This window comes from Catharus ustulatus, chromosome W, assembly GCF_009819885.2.
Source record: "Catharus ustulatus isolate bCatUst1 chromosome W, bCatUst1.pri.v2, whole genome shotgun sequence".
NCBI lineage: Eukaryota > Metazoa > Chordata > Aves > Passeriformes > Turdidae > Catharus > Catharus ustulatus.
The window spans coordinates 4,458,552-4,477,912 of NC_046261.2; positions in this window are offsets into that span (position 1 = coordinate 4,458,552).

The window sequence follows — 19,361 nt, forward strand, 5'->3', positions numbered from 1 at the left end:
GAATGATATCACCTATGAACATCTATGCAGTGAGGGGGAGTGGGCTGACCCTGAGGACCAAGCTCGGGTGTTATCCAAATTAATTTTAAATAAAAATCTGTGGTGCTACAGAAAAGGTTTCTAACTAGTTACCAGCAGTTGAGACTAAGGGTAGTTATATTAATATTAAACAGTATACCTCAGAAAGTTTTTTGCAGTTTGTTGACTGGCTTTGTGCACAAGTAGAGAGGCAAATGGAAGACCCAGTGGCACAAGCAGAATTAACTAAGGAGATGGTTCAGAGGGATGCCAACGAAGCTTGCCAAAGGATAATCCTAGGACTGCCTATCGATCCTCCACCTACTCTAGCACAGATGATAGAAGCGTGTGCCAAGAAAGCAGAGCTGTTCAGTGCACAAGAGAGGAAGCTAGGGCTGGCAAACCCAAAGACTGCAGTAGCTGTAACACCAGGAGTAAAGAGGCAACCGATGTCACCGGAATAGCTTCAACATGTCATCTGCTTCCAGTGTAAAAAGCCAGGACACTTCGCCAGAGACTGTCCTCAAAGCCAGAAGTAGAAGAAGAAAAATCAAAAAGGAGTGACAAACAAACAAAAAAACTAGGATCAGAGCATGGACCCGTGTCTGATATAAATGCATGCCATGATATAAATACAACGGGCTCCACCAAGGCTAAAGCCTCTCTCTTAACAAAAAAATGGGAAGAAGGGAAGCAGGGTGCGGGACAGCAGAAAAATAAAATTTTGGATTGTTATAAAGAGAACAAACTTTCCCAGCCTCACAAGTGTTTCAGGCTTGTGACTACCAAAGCCTTTCTTTTCAGGTCTACTGGCTAGACAATCATTAGAGTGGACCTGCCGGACAACTCACGAGATTTGACGATAAATCACATAGGACTGGACAGTGAATATTTTGTTATTGGGGACACCGCACACACACCTCTGGAGATTGAGGTGACTCCCATGACCATCAAGGGAGACATAACTCCCCTCATTCTCCTGGTATGCTGCCCTCAGCCACCCTTCTATTAAGCCAAGGGGCAAATCCTTGCCCAGGCCATTCCCATTCCAGCGGAGGTCCCAGTAGATGAAAAAGCACCTCACATCTACTGGGCAGAAGTGGTTGGAAAGTACAAACCCTCTGTGGGATGCAACCTAACCTGTGGATCAGACCATCTCCACATGGAAGGGTTGCTTGACACGGGGGCAGATGTGACGATCATACCTGAGGGGATGTGGCCATCACATTGGGAGTTAGAACTCGTGACTGGCAAAATCCAAGGTGTAGGAGGGGTCAAACTTGCAAAAATCTCAAAAAGCATCATGCAAATTGAGGGGTCATATGGAAAATTGACCAGTGTCCATTGGTTTGTTACCGATTACAAGTGCCCCCTATGGGGGAGAGACACCATGTCCCAGTGGGGGGGTCAAGATAGTTATCTCTAAGACTCCTCAGGATTTTTAGAGGCGGCCACTGTGGAGCCCTCTACCGACAAGTTAATGTGGTGGATGACACTCCAATTTGGGTAGAACACTGGCCACTCAGTAAGGAAAAGCTTAAGGTGCTCGAGGAGCTCATGGAGGAACAATTGACCAAAGGTCACATAGAAGAGACAACCAGCCCTTGGAATTCCCCGGTCTTTGTAATAAAGAAGCCAGGGAAGGATAAGTGGAGGCAACGCCATGACCTCCGGGAAATAAACAAAGTAATTGAGGACATGGGGTCACTCCAACCTGGTATGCCTTCCCCAACAATGCTCCCCCAAAATTGGCAATTGGCTGTCCTGGACATCAAGGACTGTTTCTTCCAAATTCCCCTAAACCCAGAAGATGCCCCATGGTTTGCCTTCTTGGTGCCTACTATCAATCGAGAAGGCCCAATGAAGTGCTACCACTGGAAAGTACTACCGCAAGGCATGAAGTGCAGTCCTTCCATCTGCCAGTGGCACGTGGACTCATTGCTGTCCCCTGTGACCGCTCAAAAAAGGGAAACTGTCATCCTCCACTACATGGATGACATGCTTGTGATTGCCCCTAATGACTCTATACTCCAACACACACTTGACCTAATGGTTAAAGTTTTAACCTCTGCTGGATTCCAACTGCAGGAAGACAAAGTCCAGAGGGTGACCCATTGGAGATGACTGCGCGGACCGTTGTTCAACAGAAATTGGAAATCGATAGTGATCCCAAAACCCTAGCTGATCTCCATTCCTTTTGTGGGTCTTTGAAGTGGGTCAGGCCCTGGTTAGGCTTCACCAACAAGGACCTAAACCCCCTCCTTTATTGAAGGGGGAGAGAGAGATGGTTTCTCCCAGGGAACTGACCCCAGAGGCAAAAGCCACAGTAAGAAAAGCACAGAAGGCTTTGGTTGAGAGGCAGGCTCATCGTTATCAGCCTGAGCTGCCTTTCAAATTCATAGTCCTGAGAAAACTGCCACACTTGCATGGTCTGATATTCCAGTGGATCGAAGGACAGAAAGATTCACTCTTAATCATAGAGTGGGTCTTCCTCTCCCACCAATCATTCAAGACCATCACCAAACCACAAGGGCTGACGGCTCAGCTGATCCGGAAAGCCAGGATAAGACTGCGTGAGCTGGTTGGTTGTGACTTTGTCTGTATTCACATCCCGGTCAAACTTTCTGAGTAGGGAAAGAACTCTCCCGAGAGGTCGACCAAAAAGATGTTTGAGCACCTGCTCTAGAACAATGCCAACCTCCAATGATCTCTGGACAGATACAGTGGACAAATATCAATCCATGCCCCATCTCACAAATTGTTTTATGAGGAATTCCACCTCATTCCTCGTGAGAAAAGGCGCCGTAGGCCGCTCAAAACTCCCACAGTGTTCACTGACGCATCCAGGGTGTCCCATAAGTCAGTGATGACTTGGAGAAATATCCAGACACAGCTTTGGGAAACTGATGTGGAGTTTTTGGAGGGGTTGCCCCAGGTAACCGAACTGGCTGCAGTTGTGAGAGTCTTTGAGAAGTTCTCAGAACCAATTAATTTGCTAACCCACTCAACCTACGTGGCGGGGGTAGTGTCCAGGGCGCAGCAGGCAGTTCTCAAAGACATCGAGAACGAGCATCTCTTTAGGTTGCTTTCAAAACTAATTTATTTAGTTTCACATCAAGAACATCTGTTCTATGTGATGCATGTAGTGTCACATAGAGATTTTCCAGGCAAAATCACAGAAGGGAATTGTAAGGCAGACTCCCTTTCCACCCCAGCTGAAAGGGTACGCCTCCCAGACATCTTCCAACAGGCAAAGCTGAGCCGCCAGCAATGTCATCAGAATGTGCCAGGTCTGATCCGTCAGTTCCAGCTAACATGGAGTAAGACTCGATCCATTGTGGCTACCTGTCCCACTTGCCAGCTCCAGGCCCTACCATCGCTGGGTATTGGTGTTAACCCCCGAGGCTTTGGGAGCTGTGAAGTTTGGCAGACAGACTGCACACATTCCCAGTTTCGGTCGCCTTAAGTTTGTATACATAAGCATTGACACGTATTCAGGTGTGGTTTATGCCTCTGCCCATGCAGGAGAAAGGGCTGTGCATGCCAAAGAACACCTAGTGCAAGCCTTTTCAGTGCTGGGGATCCTTAGGGAAATTAAGAATGACATTGACCCAGCATATGCATCCAAGGAGTTCCTAGAGTTTGTCCAGCAGTGGGGAGTGGAACATAAAACCAGCATCCCCCCCTCCCCCACAAGTCAAACTGTGATTGAACGTGCCCATCAGACGCTCAAGCAAGTCCTGACTAGACAGAGCGGTTCTACAGTGTGGATGTTGTCACAACAAAAGCTCTGCAAAGCCATGTTTACGATTAATTTTCTTAACTGTTAATTTGAGAATATGAGTCCTCTGGGGGTACGTCACTTTAACAGCAGTAATCAGTTTAAGTTGTCTCAGCTTTTACCAGTCCTAATTAAGGGCACAGACACTTGGGAGACCAAGGACCATTATGAACTCGTTACCTGGGGGCATGGCTACGTGTGTGTATCCACCCCCTCAGGTCCATGATGGATACCCCAAAAGTGGGTAAAACCTTTTGTCCCCAAAAATCCATCTCCAGCAGAAGGGGATGAAAAGAAAGTAACCGTTGCTTCAAAAAGAAGACACTGCCAGAAAGAGGAGAGAAAACCTTCCAATGATCTGGCTACATTCCAGCAGACACACTGACTTTTAATATGTTTATAAATGTTTGTTTTTCTTTTTAGAAAAAACCTACCTCCCACTCAACCTCACGATGAGCCCAAGTTGTCATCCTGTTTGTGCTGAGCAGTCTGACAGCTGCATGGATCTTCCCTCAGCCACACCACATCTGGGTGACCCTGGCACAGATACTCCAAGAAGAAAATATATGCCTGTCCACTTCAGCAGCAAGAGACCCTATGTCTACCTGCCTGGTAGGGATTCCATTGCAGGCTGGAGAATATCCAGCCAGTTTTAACACACCTATGCCTAACCAAGTTCCCGAGTCGTACAGCATCCGACAACGCAAAAATTGTCGTCTGCGGGTTGTAATGATCAAGAACCCCGTAGAGGAGTGGCTACCAAATTTGCCCAAAGCAGCTCAGGAACCCCAAGAATTAGAGCTATTGGGTTCCTCCTCGGCACCATACTGCGTTCACTTTACCTTCAGCCCATTATCTAGCATTAAAGCCTTTCACAACATACTGCAATATCGAGAAGAATTCACAGCCAAAAAGTGGTGTAATATTCTGAACCATGTTACAGCAGACAATCCCTACCATTCATATCCCAAAAACCTCCCTAGGGGTCTGTTCCTAATTTGCAAGCATCGGGCATGGGCAGGGATCCCTTCTTGGCTATTAGGAGGGCCATGTACCTTCGGGTGGTTGTCCCTGTTAGCACCCAATTAAACCTTAATTAGTGAATGGATTCATAAAAACAATTCAATCAACAAAATTCAAAAGAAAAGTGCTGACAATTTGGACCCAAATTGCAATTCTGAAATTTTTCATTGGGCCAAATCAAAAAGAGTTACTGTTCAGCAGTCAAAACCCTAGGTGAATTGGACCACCTAGAGTGCTGGGTGGTCAAACAGGCAAAATTAACATCCACCACCATCAACTCCCTCCTAGAAGACTAAGAGATTACCAAGCAGGCCACACTCCAAAATCTTGCAGTCATAGACTTCCTCCTGCTACTGCATGGACACGAGTGCCAGGAATTTGACAGATTTTGTTGCATGAACCCAACCTCAAAAGCTCCCAACATCCACACAATCCTCCAAGAAGTGAAAAACTTGATTGGACAAGTAAAGCAAGAATCTGAGGACTGGTTTAGAGGACTGTTCAAAGGTTGGGGACTCATGAGGTGGTGGACTTTAATAGTAAAAAAAATTCTGTTGTGTTTTTTTGTTGTTTTTCTAATAGTGTTGGCGTTGAGAGTTCTATGTTGCCTAATTTTTAAAGCCATTAACAGTTTAATCCCTATTACCTCAGAAGTCAACCACATAGAGTTGGTGAACCAAAAGCAATCTAACTCACCTGCAAATCATAAGTGGTGGGCAAATCCATATTCTGAATCAGAATAAGCCCAACGCCCTTCTTTTGACCTTATTCCCTTGTTTTGACCTTATTTAACAAAAAAAGGGAAGGTGTTGTATTGCACTAAGTTGTTGTTTTGTATATTGCACTGAATGGTTTGTTCTGTACTCCCCCAGGTCTATGGAGTTGGTTCAGTCCTCCCTTCGTCACTCCCCTTCGGCTGGATCCCATTGGTTATGGTTCGGTTCCTCCCCTCCTCTCCCACTGAGTTTAAAATTCCCTGCCATGTTTTTTTCTCCCTCTCTTTTCCCCTGGAATCGGTTTGGGAATAAATCTGTGGACTGTACCTCAGGAAAAGGAGCCTCCTTTGTCTTTTACCCTTGTCCTTGTCCTCTCCATCTCTCGTGATCCAGAGCTAGCTAAGAGGACGGGAGAGAAAAGGGAGTTCTGACACAGTACAAGCCAGCTTGTACTGCGACACACAGGAAATGGTAGGAAGTGCTGGGGTGATTTGCTTGGGAATTGACAAGTGGAGTACGACAGGACTAGCGGACGAGACTGGGATGGCCCCTGTGGTCACCACCGAGAAGATTATATAGCCCTGCTGCGGGCAGCAACCCCCGTAGGCATGGTAGGTGGGGGTAGATGCCATACTGGACCTCTATCATTCCCTTTCTGTCTATTACTCCTTAACTGTCTTTTCCCTCCTGGAATCCAGTGTGGGTACAATTGACAAGTGGAGTTCAATGAGAACTAGAGGGCAAGACTTGGTTGTCCTCTGTACTCACCACTAAGATCACATACCTGCTATGGGTAGCAACCCCCTAGGCATGGTAGTTGAGAGTAAAAGCCATACCGGACCTCTGTTACTCCCTTTTGTCTTCTCATACCAATTCATGTCACAAATGTCACCAATCATTTTGTTTATGGGAATTAATTGCTTGAGTCAAATAATTTATAGAAAAGGAAAATGAAAGATTGTTATAGATGGATGATATGATTGGTTCTCACAATTAAGGGATGATTATTGTGAGTATGTTAAAAGAAGTTTTATTGATATATGGTTATGTTATTGTAGTTTGTTGTTTGGACATCCTCTGTTCTCCCCATAGTCCCCTTTCCCCCCCTGTATTTTTGCTACTGGACAGCCTTGGTTGTCAGGGTTGTCATGGACGTGGAATGAGGGCGTGTACATGTTCCCCTTGCATGGGGCAGTTGGGAATAGGGAAAGCTTCTTGCTGAGGAGGTGTGGCATGACAACACCTCACCTCCAATCAAGTTGCAAGAAAGTCTCCACCAATGGATGGCAAAGAAGAGTTGACTGGCAGACTTTGGGAGGGGCCAGGGTTGGCTGATGCAACATCAGGGGTATAAAAGGTGGAGCAACCATTTTGTGGGGGAGCTTGTGGCAGTCAGTTACACTCCCAGAAGTGCTCTTTTTTCCTTATTCAGTCCTTTGTTGTATTTGTTGAGGCTTAATAAACCTTTAAAATTTTGAAGTGAGTAGTCGTTTCTCACATCCAGGTTTTTGCTACACTGTAACCCCGGAGCCCCCTGCCTACCAAGACACCCTGCAGTTCCAGCTACAGCTGGGGAGTTTGTGATACATCTCGTCTACCACCCCGGAATTTTGCTCATTCTTGCAGTTCCAGCTTGCTACTTCCAAAGGTTCCTGCTGGGGGACCAGGATCGACTGCTCCTGGGGGTTTGTAAAGCAAGCCCCTTTTCCATTCCTTCCTGTCTTGGCCAAGCTGCCATTAATCATGTGGTCTCCAAGCTTGCACCACAGCACCCCCTGCAGGCACAGAGAAAGCATCACACCTGCCCTGCCCACTGGGAGACTGCTACCACCTCTGCCAGCTGTGACCATAACTACACCAAAGGAGAAATTGCTTAAAGAGCAGGGAAGAGACTCTTTATTGGGTTTCCTGGGTTTTTTTCCTTTTTTTTGTTGTTGCTGCTGTTGTTGTTTGTTTGCCTTATACACATAAATATTACTAAAGAACTGTTATTCCTTTTCCCATATCTTTGCCTGAAAGCCCCTTAATTTCAAAATTATAATAATTCAGAGGGAGGGGGTTCATATTTGCCATTCCAAGGGAGGTTCCTGCCTTCCTTGGCAGACACCTGTCTTTCAAACTGAGACAGGGGTGTCGCACCAACCCCTTGGCTGCAGGACAAACTAAACCAGCTCATTGTACCAGAGGAGCTGACAACCAGAAACTTGGTACTGGTGATTATGCAACTAGTATGACTGTTTTATCTAAAAGTACAGCACAAAGTTGTCATGAGCCTGATTTCTGAAACTTCTTTTTGTATTGTCCACAGATCCCTGTCAGTTGGTGTTCTAGGAAAGTTTCTATTAACGATTCCAGTCCTTTCCTAGTCTCCAATTCCAAAGACTACTGTTTATATCTTAATGGTCTGGCATTTGGTTTCAAAATGATCTTTACTGGTGTTACCAGATGATAAATTGTCCACATCTGGTGAGATAACACAATACTTATTCTCCAAAAACCACTGACCTATCGAATTGCACAATGCCCATTGTGTAAGAAGGAGAACTGGAAGTTCACCAACCCCAGTGCCCTGCCAACTTGACCAGGTCAAATGTAACATTGGGATCCTCAACCACCAGGGACCACCAAGGAGACCCTGAAACACTGACCTCACTTTGGCATAAGCACCTTAGCATAAGTTAGCAAAAGAATTAAGGTTTAAGAAGAATTAAGGTATAAGTTTGTAGTGGCTAGGCGGGGGTCTGTGGAGATCTGTTTCTCTGACCTGGAAAGCCGCAACCTTCCCAGAGAGAGGGTCCCGCAAGGGATAGCCTTCTAAGGGGGGGTCTTCTGGCAGGTCTCCTAGCCGCTGGATAAACCTCAACAAGCGGGCAGCCAGAGGCTGCTAGTGATCAGCTCTCAGTGATTTCAGCTCAGTGATTTCAGTTCTGCTTGCAAGGCTATCCCAGGCCGACTCAGGGACAGAGAGACAGAAGTGTCATATGGCAAATTCCACAGAGATTCCTTTATTATCCAGCAGCTCTGTGAAGGGGGCCAGGGATGACGACTCCCTGCTGAACTGGGCAGATGCTGGGGTTTTTATGGGGGAAAGCAAGGGTGATACCAAAGGGGGAAAGACCAATGTGTTACAAAGGATTACCATGGGTACTAAGGCATGGTGGGATAACTGAAACCCTTGGGATATCTCATCATGATAAGGGAGGATGTGCCCACCTAAGGGGCATCTCTCTAGGAGGGTTGAGATAAACTAACCATAGCCCATTCAAGGGACATCCCTCCAGGGCAGAACTGGGGCAGGCTTGTCTGCCTCCACATAAGTTAGTAAAATAATTGTGACTGCTGTGCATAACTGTAACCACTTCTGCAAATAGGGACCAAGCCCTAAGTGGGCTAAGGAGAAAAGAAGAGAAGAGCTTGAATGTAACTGCTGCCACTTCTGCAAAGCAGGGGTCTATCCCTGGTGGGTTAAGGATATAAGAAGGAAGAGGCTTAAGCATGACTGCTGTGTCTAACTGTAACTACTTCTGTAAACAAACCTCTAGCCTTGGTGGGCTAAGAAGATAAGAAGGAAAACTGACAGAAAAGGCTAGAAAAACAAACTGTGTTGTATTGATTAGGAAACAGAAGGATATAATCAATAAAGCACAGGTATAAACAGTATATATGTCTTGTAACAGTAAAGTTAGGTGCATACTGTGTGCTGTTTGTAACCCTGAGATAAAGAAACCACACGTTATATAATATCCCATCCCTTAAAACTGTAACTTTTAGGTAAGCAAACAAACAAGGGTGGATGCCAGAATTGTTAAAGTGTGAAAACCTGTGTAAAATGAACCACAGCCAGACATGTGTATGGAAGTGTTATTCCCTACATGTTCTCTTGGTGCCAATAAAGCTGTGCTTTACTTTACACAACCTGCTGTGGAGTAGATTCCTTGGAATCAACCCCCAGGACAGAACAACGCATGCATAAAGGGAAGGGGAAATATGTTAATGATTTTGAGAAAATTATTATAATATATATGTTTATTCTGGGACAATCAATGAATATATATGTAGAATATGGTATATAAACAGAAACTTTCCTATACTCAGCATGCATGACTTCAGGAGGAGATATCCCATTGTGCATCTGGCCAAAGAAAGAATGCCTGCTTCTTAATGCTACATCAGTGTTAAGGAGTTTGTTTATTTTATCAAATTTTTGGTAACAGTTTTGGTAACCCAGATGGAACATGTTCCTAAATTTCAATGGATCTGAGGGATCGCAGGACCTACAGCTACCACCAAGGGATTCTAGGTTAGAACCTTTGATCCCCAGTCCAAAGGAAATTGCAGCAAGCCCCCTAGTAAGATAAAGGCATTAGTTACTTTAAAGGTTTTAACTGTTAACCTGCCTGGAAGGTACAGCAAAAGCTTTGAAGGGTTTGGTTTAATGGTACCTAAGGTGGGAAGAGGGAAGGGTTAGAGTCTCTTCCACGAACTCCTAAATGGTAATTGGTTATAATGGGAAAAAAACCTTGATAGAGGTATCACAGGTGTTACTGCTGGGATGTATCTTGAAACATTGGAAACAAATTGGGGGTGATCCCTGTCACAGTTTTGGAGACAAGAAAACGACTGAACACACCAATTTCATGCAACAACAGCCAATGTTTATTGATGGATGCCCCCTTTTATAGGGGTTTGAAAATTCCTGCGCTTGAACACCCGATTGGTCGAGGTCCCAACAACACCTAGCTCACTGGCCAATTAGATGTCTGCATTCAGGATTGAATAGGATTGTCTGGGGTCCCTTGTTTGAGTTTGGATCCAACCTATGATTTTCTTATGTGAGGACTTGTTTACTTCTACTCTTTATCAAACTAGGCTAGTTGAGTTGGTATCTGTTATGGTCAATGTTATCTGTGCAGCTTACAGACCAGCTGTAGCTGTCACAATCCCCTCACACAACAAAAACCTATTACAGATTGTAATCAGTGCTGGCCACTTTACACATTGGAAGTGCTCTAAGGAGGGAACCTTACAGTATAATACCATATTGCAGTTAATGTTGTTTTGTAGAAAAGAGAATAAGTGGAATGAAGTTCCTTATATTTATTTGTTTTTCACCCTAAGAAATCATCTGGAGTGGCAAAAGGAATGCAGGAGGACCCAGCAAGGTCCATTAATTTTAGAACTTGAAAGGAAAAGAAAGGCAAAGGGTTGAAGATATGTTGTTCTGCATGCAGCATAGGACAGAGGCGCTTAAAGTACAGGCAAGAGGAGGAGGAGGACTGAGAATGGATGGTTGCTCCTCAGCAAAGAATAGCTGGGGAAATGATGAATCACCAGGAAATATGTTTAGATGTGTGAGTAGGTTGCAGGAAATTGTACTGGAATGAAAATGTTTTAGGGGATCATAGAATTTTAGTCTGATTGAGGGATGCACTAGAAGGCAGCAAGTAGATGTTCAGGGGAATGCTGGGGAAGTTCTGATGGCTCCCCTCCAGCAGGCAGTCAAAAATCATTGTCTATAACATTAATAAACAGATTTTTAGTAGTGGATATAATGTAATGGAGAAAGGCAGGGGAAGTTTATAGGGAAGATATGGATAGAGTTGCTAAAGTATTTCAAATTGTAATTAAGGCTCAGGACCCCCTCACTCAGAAACAATTGGTTGAATATTTTAATACTTGGCAGCTGAAGTAAACTTTGGCAATTTGTATTGTAACAATTAGTGTCTGAAGTATATTTGGCAATTTATAAACAAAGGGGACACTGAAAAAGGGAGTGTTCCTAAGTGAGGGGAAATCAGACAGAAAATCTAAACCCAGGTCTTCAAGCCATCAAGCTCGAGACCTTAAGTGAAGATGAAGCATCCCCCTGAAGGGGACCAGGGGAATCACCCTCAGCTGAGACCCTGGTAACATTACCTCTGGGGAATGAAAAGATATTTTTTTTAAATTGATACAGGAGTAACTTATTCAGTACTGAATACGTGCAGAGGGAAACATAGATTGGAACCTGTAAGCTCTGTGAGTGTGACAGGGCGGAAAGAGAACAGGCTTTTTTTTACTACTATTACTACTTGAATTAAGAAAGCAGTGGGGGAAACACTGTTACAAATGGAGAGGGGAATTTTAAACAAGTTTTTGTCTCTGTCCAGGCCTCTGTCAGTAGACAGTAGCTTTACTCAGGCAACCAGCAGCCCAAAACCCACTCTAGTTCGCAGATTCCTAATAATGACAGATTAGGTCAACTAAAAAATGAATTATTTATTTAATAGACACAAATTTACCAGATTACTTACTATGCAGGATAAACAAAGAAACACTACTAGTACATAAACAATTCAGGACATGAGTGAGGTACCTATATTTTTACATCTAGTGGAGAAATAGTACAGATTAGGATTCAGTGTATCTTACCATCCAATTTCTGATGAGGCATACATATGATACTTTCACTCAGTTTCCGGAAACGTATCCATGGAGATGCATCTAAACTTCATGGGAGAAGTCCTGCACATTTCCAGGGAGTGTGTAGGAGGTTTCTGCCTCTGTGAAAATTTGTGTAGCTTTTATAGTGTAAAAGTAGTGTCTTTCAGTCAATAATTATCTCTCTCTACATCTCACTCACAAGGCAAAGATGTTTTTCTCAGCTGAGGGTCTTGGCCTCTTGGCACCAGAGATAACCCCCTGCTGGGCATCTGTGGTCTGGGTTCTCTCATCCATATGCACAAGCTGATGGACAGAGGCAATAAGTTTTCTGTGGTTGGGTGGGGGGACACATCCTGCCACAAACACCAATTTGTATGCCTGAATGTCCAATCCCCTTGTTTGGGAGAGATTTTTTGGGAAAAGTGGATGTTCAAATAACCTTCTGGGATGGGGAAATACAAATACAAACACCAGAATCAAAAGCCATTGTGGCAAAGATTTTTTATGTTACAGGAATCAGAAGAGTTGGAAGAAATCCCAGAGGAGGCAGAGAATGCTATAACCCTGATGGTATGGACAACTGAGATATCTGGATGATCAAAGGTGACCAAACCAGTGAAGATTACTCTCAAACATGAAACCAGACTGGTAAAACAAAAACAATATCTTATTAAATGTGAGACAAGGAGAAAGTCAGAGGAACTTATATTAAAAAATTTAGAATACGGGTTATTCAAAGAGTGTGAATCAGAATAAAGGACACCAATATTACCAGTTATAGATTAGTACAAGATTTAAGGGCCATTAATAGAAAGTACCTGATTGTAACAGTGGTGGGAGTTTTGCGCCACTTAATTAGCGATTTGTCTCAGTCTCTTCTGCCTTCACTCAGAGCCAGGATTAAAAAATACACTAAAGAAATGTATTTTCTCGTGTTCGGGTTTGGTTGTTTAATAAATCTTATCAAAAAGTACAGAGCGTTCAGCAGCACTTCTAGCCACCTGCTAGAAGCGAGCAAAATGGAGGAAGATCCAGCTGCTACAAGGTCTCTTAAAGCTAAACAGTTCAATAGAGAATTAACGCCTATATTATATTATTTAACCCAATAACTAACTTCCTGGGACCCTCAGTGTGACACTGACTGACCAACCCGAAACTACTACTTGAAACCCATGAAGAAGAAAGAAGAAGATGAACACTGAAAGGGACACCACCCAAAATCATTCATCTTGTCCCATACCTATTATTATACTATAAAAACCTCAAATTTAAAACCCTTTACCATGTGAAAGCACACACTTCTATTTCACTACACACCCGTGATTTTAACTTCATCACTCAAATTTAGAAGCCTTCTCCAAGGCCTCAGGTCAAAATCAGTGTTCTCCAGGGGATGAGTGCCAGAAAGCACAGAAAGCTCTAAAACCCCATATTTCTGGGATCCAACACCTGATATTCATCTAGTAGTAGCTAATCCGTACACACTCTTTACAGCACTGAAAGGGGAATACAAATGGTTCACGGTGCTTGATCATGAGGATGCCTTTTTCTGTAATACCTCCTGACCCAGATAGAAATTGTTTGCTTTTCTGTGAGGGAATCCAAACACTGGGTGGAAGTTGCAGCTAACATGGATTGTGCTACCCCAGGGCTTCAAAAGAGCTCCACTATGACAATCAGTTGGGGAAAAAAAATTTTAAATGGGAAAGCTGGGGAAAAAATCTGTACACAACTTTACTACAGTGTGTAGATGACCAACAATCAAGACTGAAAGTTAGTACCTCGATGCTACTGTAAGTCTCTCATAATTCTTGGGACAATCTGGATACAGGGTGTCAAAGAAAATGTCACAAATAAGCAAAGAAGATGTAATATATCTTAATTTTGAGATCTTGCAGGAAAAAAAGAAAATTGGGATGCAGGTGAAAAGAAACCATTTGCTGAAATCCAGAGCCAAGGACTACAAGCCTTCTTAGGTATAGCCAGATGGTGTTGGCTATGTATTGTCAATTTTGGGGTACTGGAAAAACCCTTGTATGGTCCTCCACCGAAAATACTTGGTATGGACTGCTGAGAGTCAGAGGGCCTGGAAAGCCCTGAAAGAACCTTAATGCCAACTCCTGCAGTGGGACTCCCACACTTAAGCCAAACCATTTGAGTTATTTGTGCATGAAAGGATACACCTGGCACTAGCGGTACTGGTGCAGCATTTGAGGTCATGGAAGCAGCCTATCCAAACAATTGGACAATGCGAGTAAAGAAGGACCTGAATACCTGAGACTGATGGTAGCTGCAGAGAAGCACAAAAGCTGATATGTACCCCAGATAGTAATAGATGGTTTGAAGCAAAAAGGACATTGGGTATCACCAGCAGAATGCTGAAATACCAGGTTGCCCTATTGGAGCAGGACAATGTTGAACTTAAGGTAACAACTACTTTAAACCTGGCCATGTTTCTCCAGGTTTCAGAAGAAGCCCAGAGACCTTTGTGCCATGACTGTTTGGTAACCATTGAACAAGTGTGTTCTGGCAGACCAGATCTCAAGAGCAATCTCATCCAGGACCCAGAACTGGACCTGCACACTAGTGGGAACAGCATGGTACAAAATGGAAAACGGGCAGACGGATATGCAGTGGGAACCTCGACTCAGGTAATAGAAACCCAGCCTTTATCTTTTAAAATAGCACAAAAAGCAGAATGAATGACCTTATACCAAGTGCTAGAAATCACTGAAGGAAAAAAGGGTAAATATACAGACTGATTTAATATATGTTTTTGGAATACTAAACCATATGGAAGAAGAGGGAATTATTATCAGCACAGAGGTCTCATATTCAGCACAAAGAAGAAATTAGTCAACTACTACAGAGTGTGCAAAATCCAAAAGAAGTGGCTGTGATACCCTTGTGAAACCCAACAGTTTGGAGACTCCCCAGTTAATATAGGGAATCAATTAGCTGACAAAACAACTAAAGAGGTTGGTAAAAAAGGTATCATTGCACTAATATCTAACAAAAAGTTGAATGTCCTGGAACAAAAATCAAATTATAGTAATCAGGACAGGCAGTTAACCCCATCATTAGAAGGTGATTGGTAACCTCATGCAGACTGGTAACTGTACCTCCACAATTAATGTATAACAGAACTAAAGCATCAGGAACCACAGAAAGAAATAGAGAATATAGTAACTAGTTTATAAAGAAATATAATGAGCACAAAGATGACAGAAATTCATAGATTAGTTGTTGAAAAATATGTGATTTTTTTTTCAAAATAATCCCAAGAAAGGAAGAAGGCCACTTCCAGGGCTAGTAAAACAGAGGAATTCACCAGGTGGTTATTGGCAAATTGATTTTGTGGAACTGCCCAGGCAGAATGGGGACTGGTACATTTTGTTATTGGTAGATACTTTTTCTGGATGACCAGAAACTTTCCCATGTCCCACCGACAAAGCTAGGGAAGTCACAAAGGTTTTACTCAAATTAATAGCACTGGGACTAACTCTTTTAAGTTTTAAAAGGTACATTGTCATCAACAGATCATTGGAACTAAACTCACATGTGCATCTTTTCCAACCAGAAGATGCAGTGTGCATCAGAACCTGGAACTTTAGACCAATCCAGGAGAAGTGGAAGGGACCATATCAAGTCCACACCCACCCAAAAAGTGCAGTCCTGGAGTGGAGACGACCAGGTATGGCAGCCACCCCCCCCAGTAGTGCTGCCCCCTTGAGGACACATTCCAGTTCTGCAGCACCCCACCCCTGGGTTGTTCTGCTTTCTGGTGGTCACAACTTGTAACTGCAGCCCCCCACCTTCTGGGCAGTGCTGCCTCCTTAAGACACAACCTGGTACAACTCCTCTTACCCCCCACACAAACCAAGACGTGCTTCACCCTTCTGCACAAAACCCGGTACTGCAGCCCACTCCCAGTAGTGTTGCCCACAAGTGAAAACAGCCTGGTACTGCAGCAGCCCCTGGCTCAATCAGCAGTGCTGCGCCCTCATGTACAAAACCCGGTAATGTGCCTCCCAATCCCCCCAAGCAATTCTGTCCCCCTCTAGAAACAAGGTATTATGACCCCCAATGCTACTAACTCCTCAACAGTTCTACATTCTTGTTGACATCACCCTTTAGTGCAGCACTCTCCACCAGTAGTTCTGCCCCAAGTAGAAATAGCCCGGTACTGCGCCCCCATTCCCCGCATACTGCTACCCCTTTGTGGACACAAACCGGTAGTGCAGCCCCCCACTTCGGGTCACTTCTGACCCCTGGTGGACACAACATGGTTCCGCACTCTTACCCCACGGGCAGTGCTCTCCCTTGGTAGACACAACCTGGTACTGTGCCTGTCGGGGAAGTGCTGCTACCTGGTGGACACAACCCAGTACTGCAACCCCCCAATTCTTGTCAGTGCTGCCCCCTAGTGGACACAACATGGTACCACGCCCTCACCCCCCCCCCCCCCCTTTCCCCCCCCGAGCACTGCTGCATCCTGGTGGACACAACGTGTACGGTGCCTTTCAGGGAAGTGCTGTCCCCTAGTGGACACAATCTGTTTTTGCCCACCCCCCTCCCTCCTTATCAGGCAACGCTGGAACCTGGTAAACACAACCTGGTACTACAGCCCCCCACCGCCAAGCAGTGCTACCCACTTGTGGACACAAGGTAGTTCTGCGTACACCTCCCACCTCCCAGTCAGTGCTGCCCCCTAGTGAATACAACTTAATTCTGCAGCCTCCCTCTAATAGTGCTACATGTTTGTGGACACCACCCGGTACTGCAGCACCTAACCCTCTGGACTGTGCTGCATTCTGGTGGTCATAACCTGAAACTGCAACCCCCCCCCCCCCCCCCCCCCCCCCCCCCCCAATTCCTGGGCACTGGTGACCCCTGGACCCCTGCTGGACAAAACCTGGTACTGCAGTCTACCCCCCCCCCCACCCCCACCTGCAGTAGTGCTGCCCTTTTATGGGCACAGACCAGAACTACCTTCTGGCAGTGCTGCCCCCTGGTAGACTCAACTTGGCACTCTGCCCTCCCCACATGTGCTGCCCCTTGGTGGACGCATACATGTACTGCAGTCCTCCACCTTTGAAGCAGTGCTGCCCCCTAATGGACAAAACCTGGTATTACATTCCTATGGCCCCCTCCCCTGGCAATGCTGGAACCTGGTGGACACAACCCAGTACTGCAGCCCTCCAAGCCACTGAATGTGCTGCCCCATGGTGGACCCAACCCAGTACAGTAGCCCCCCACTGCCAAAGAGTACTGCCCCCTAGTGGACAGAACCGGGTAATGCAACCTCCAACCCCTGAGGCAGCGCTTCCTCCTTAAGACACAACCTGGTACAGTGCCTCCCACTCCCCACACCAACCGAGAAGTGCTTCCCCCATTGTGGACAAGACCCAGTACTTAAGCCCCGCCCCCTCCCAGTAGTGTTGCCCTTTAATGGGCACAGACTGGAACTGCAGGTGCCCCCTCCCTCCCTTCCAGCAGTGCTGCCTCCTGGTGGACAGAAACCGGTAGTGCACACACCCCCCTACTTCCTGGGCAGTGCTGCCCCCTAGTTGGGACAACCTGGTACTGCTGCCCTCCCCCTTCAGTTGTGCCTCCCCCTTGTTGACAACGCAGTACTGAGCACCTCCACACCCACATAAAAAGTGCAGTCCTGTAGTGGACACAACCAGGTACTGAAGTCCTTCCCCCCCCAGCAGTGCTGCCCCTTGGTGAAAACAAACCGGTACTGTTGCACCCCAGTCCCTGGTTGTTCTCCTTTCTGGTGGTCACAACTTGTACTTGAAGCCCCCACCTCCTGGGCAGTGCTACTTCCTTAAGACACAACCTGGTACAGCTCCTCCCACCCCCCACACAAACCGAGAATTGCTTCACCCTTCTGGACACAACCTGGTACTGCAACCCCCCATTTCTTGGGCAGTGCTTCCCCCATGGGGGACACAACCCAGTATTGCGTCCCTCCCCACTCTCCAGGAAGTACTCTATCCTGGTGGACACAATGTGGCTTTCCCACTCCCTGGGTAGTGCTGCCCCCTTGTGAACACTATTCGGTACATCAACCCCCCGACTCCCTGGGTAGTGTAGTCCCTGGTGGACAAACCGGGTACTGTGCCCGCACTACGCCTCAGGCAGTACTGCCCCCTGTTGCACACAACCCAGTAGTACACCTCCCCCCCCCCCCGCACCCATAGGGCAGTGCTGCCCCCTGGTTGACACAACTTGGTACTGCAGCGTCCCACCTCTTGGGCAGTGCTGCCTCCTGGGGGACACAACCCAGTATTGCGCCCCTCCCCACATCCCAGGGAGTGCTGCCCCCTGATAAACACAACCCGGTGTGGCATCTCCACCCCCAGGGCACTGATGCGCCCTGATGGAGAAAACCAGGTACTGTGACCCCCCACCTCCAGGGAAGTACTTCCCACTTGTGGACACAACCCAATATTGAGACCCACTCTTCCCCGATTTGAGCTGACCTGTGGTAGAGAAAACACTTTACTGTACCGCCATCACCAGGGCAGTTCTGCACCCTGGTGGACACAACCTAGTTTTGCAGCCCCGCCATCCCCCCGGGTAGTGCTGCCCCCTGCTTAACACAACCCGATACTGCTCCCGCACCACCCATGCAGTACTGCACCCTTATGGACACAACTCGATACTGCGCCCCCACTGATCGGTCAGTGCTTTCCCCCCTGTGGAAACAACCTGGTACCGCAGCCCCCCCACATCTGGTCAGTGCTGCCCCCAGTGGACACAATCCTTAACTGCCCACAGCCCCCCGTTTTCGGTCTCTGCTGCCTCCTAGTGGACAGAACCCGGTACTGCTCCCCACCACCTGGGCAGGACTGCCCCCTTGTGGACACAACTTGGTAGTGTGCCCCCACCGAACAAGCAGTGCTTCCTTCACGTGACACAACCCAGTACTGCAGCCCCCCGCATCTGGTCAGTGCTGCCCCCGGTGGACACAACACAGAACGGCACCCTCACCCTAGGCGAGGTGCTACCCATAGGTGGAAAGAACCAGCTACTGTGCCCCCCCTCATCCTCCAAGCAGTGCTGCCCCCTGGTGGAAACAAGTCAGTACTTCTGCCCCCCATCCTTGCAGACAGTTCTGCTCCCCAGTGGACACAATCAGTACTGCGTAACCAACCCACGGTCAATGATACCCTCGGGTGGACATGACACTGTACTGTTCCCCTCCAAGTGTGCCTGATTGTTCCCGAGTGTTCCTGAATGTGTATGAGGGTGTTCGAGTGTGTCCAAGTGTGTACAAAGGTGCCTGTGAGTGCCTGAGTTTTATAGAGTGTTATTGAGTGTATCTGAGTGTGCCCGAGTGTGTATGAATTTTCCCCCCATGTGCCTATGTGTGCATGAGTTTGTCCGAC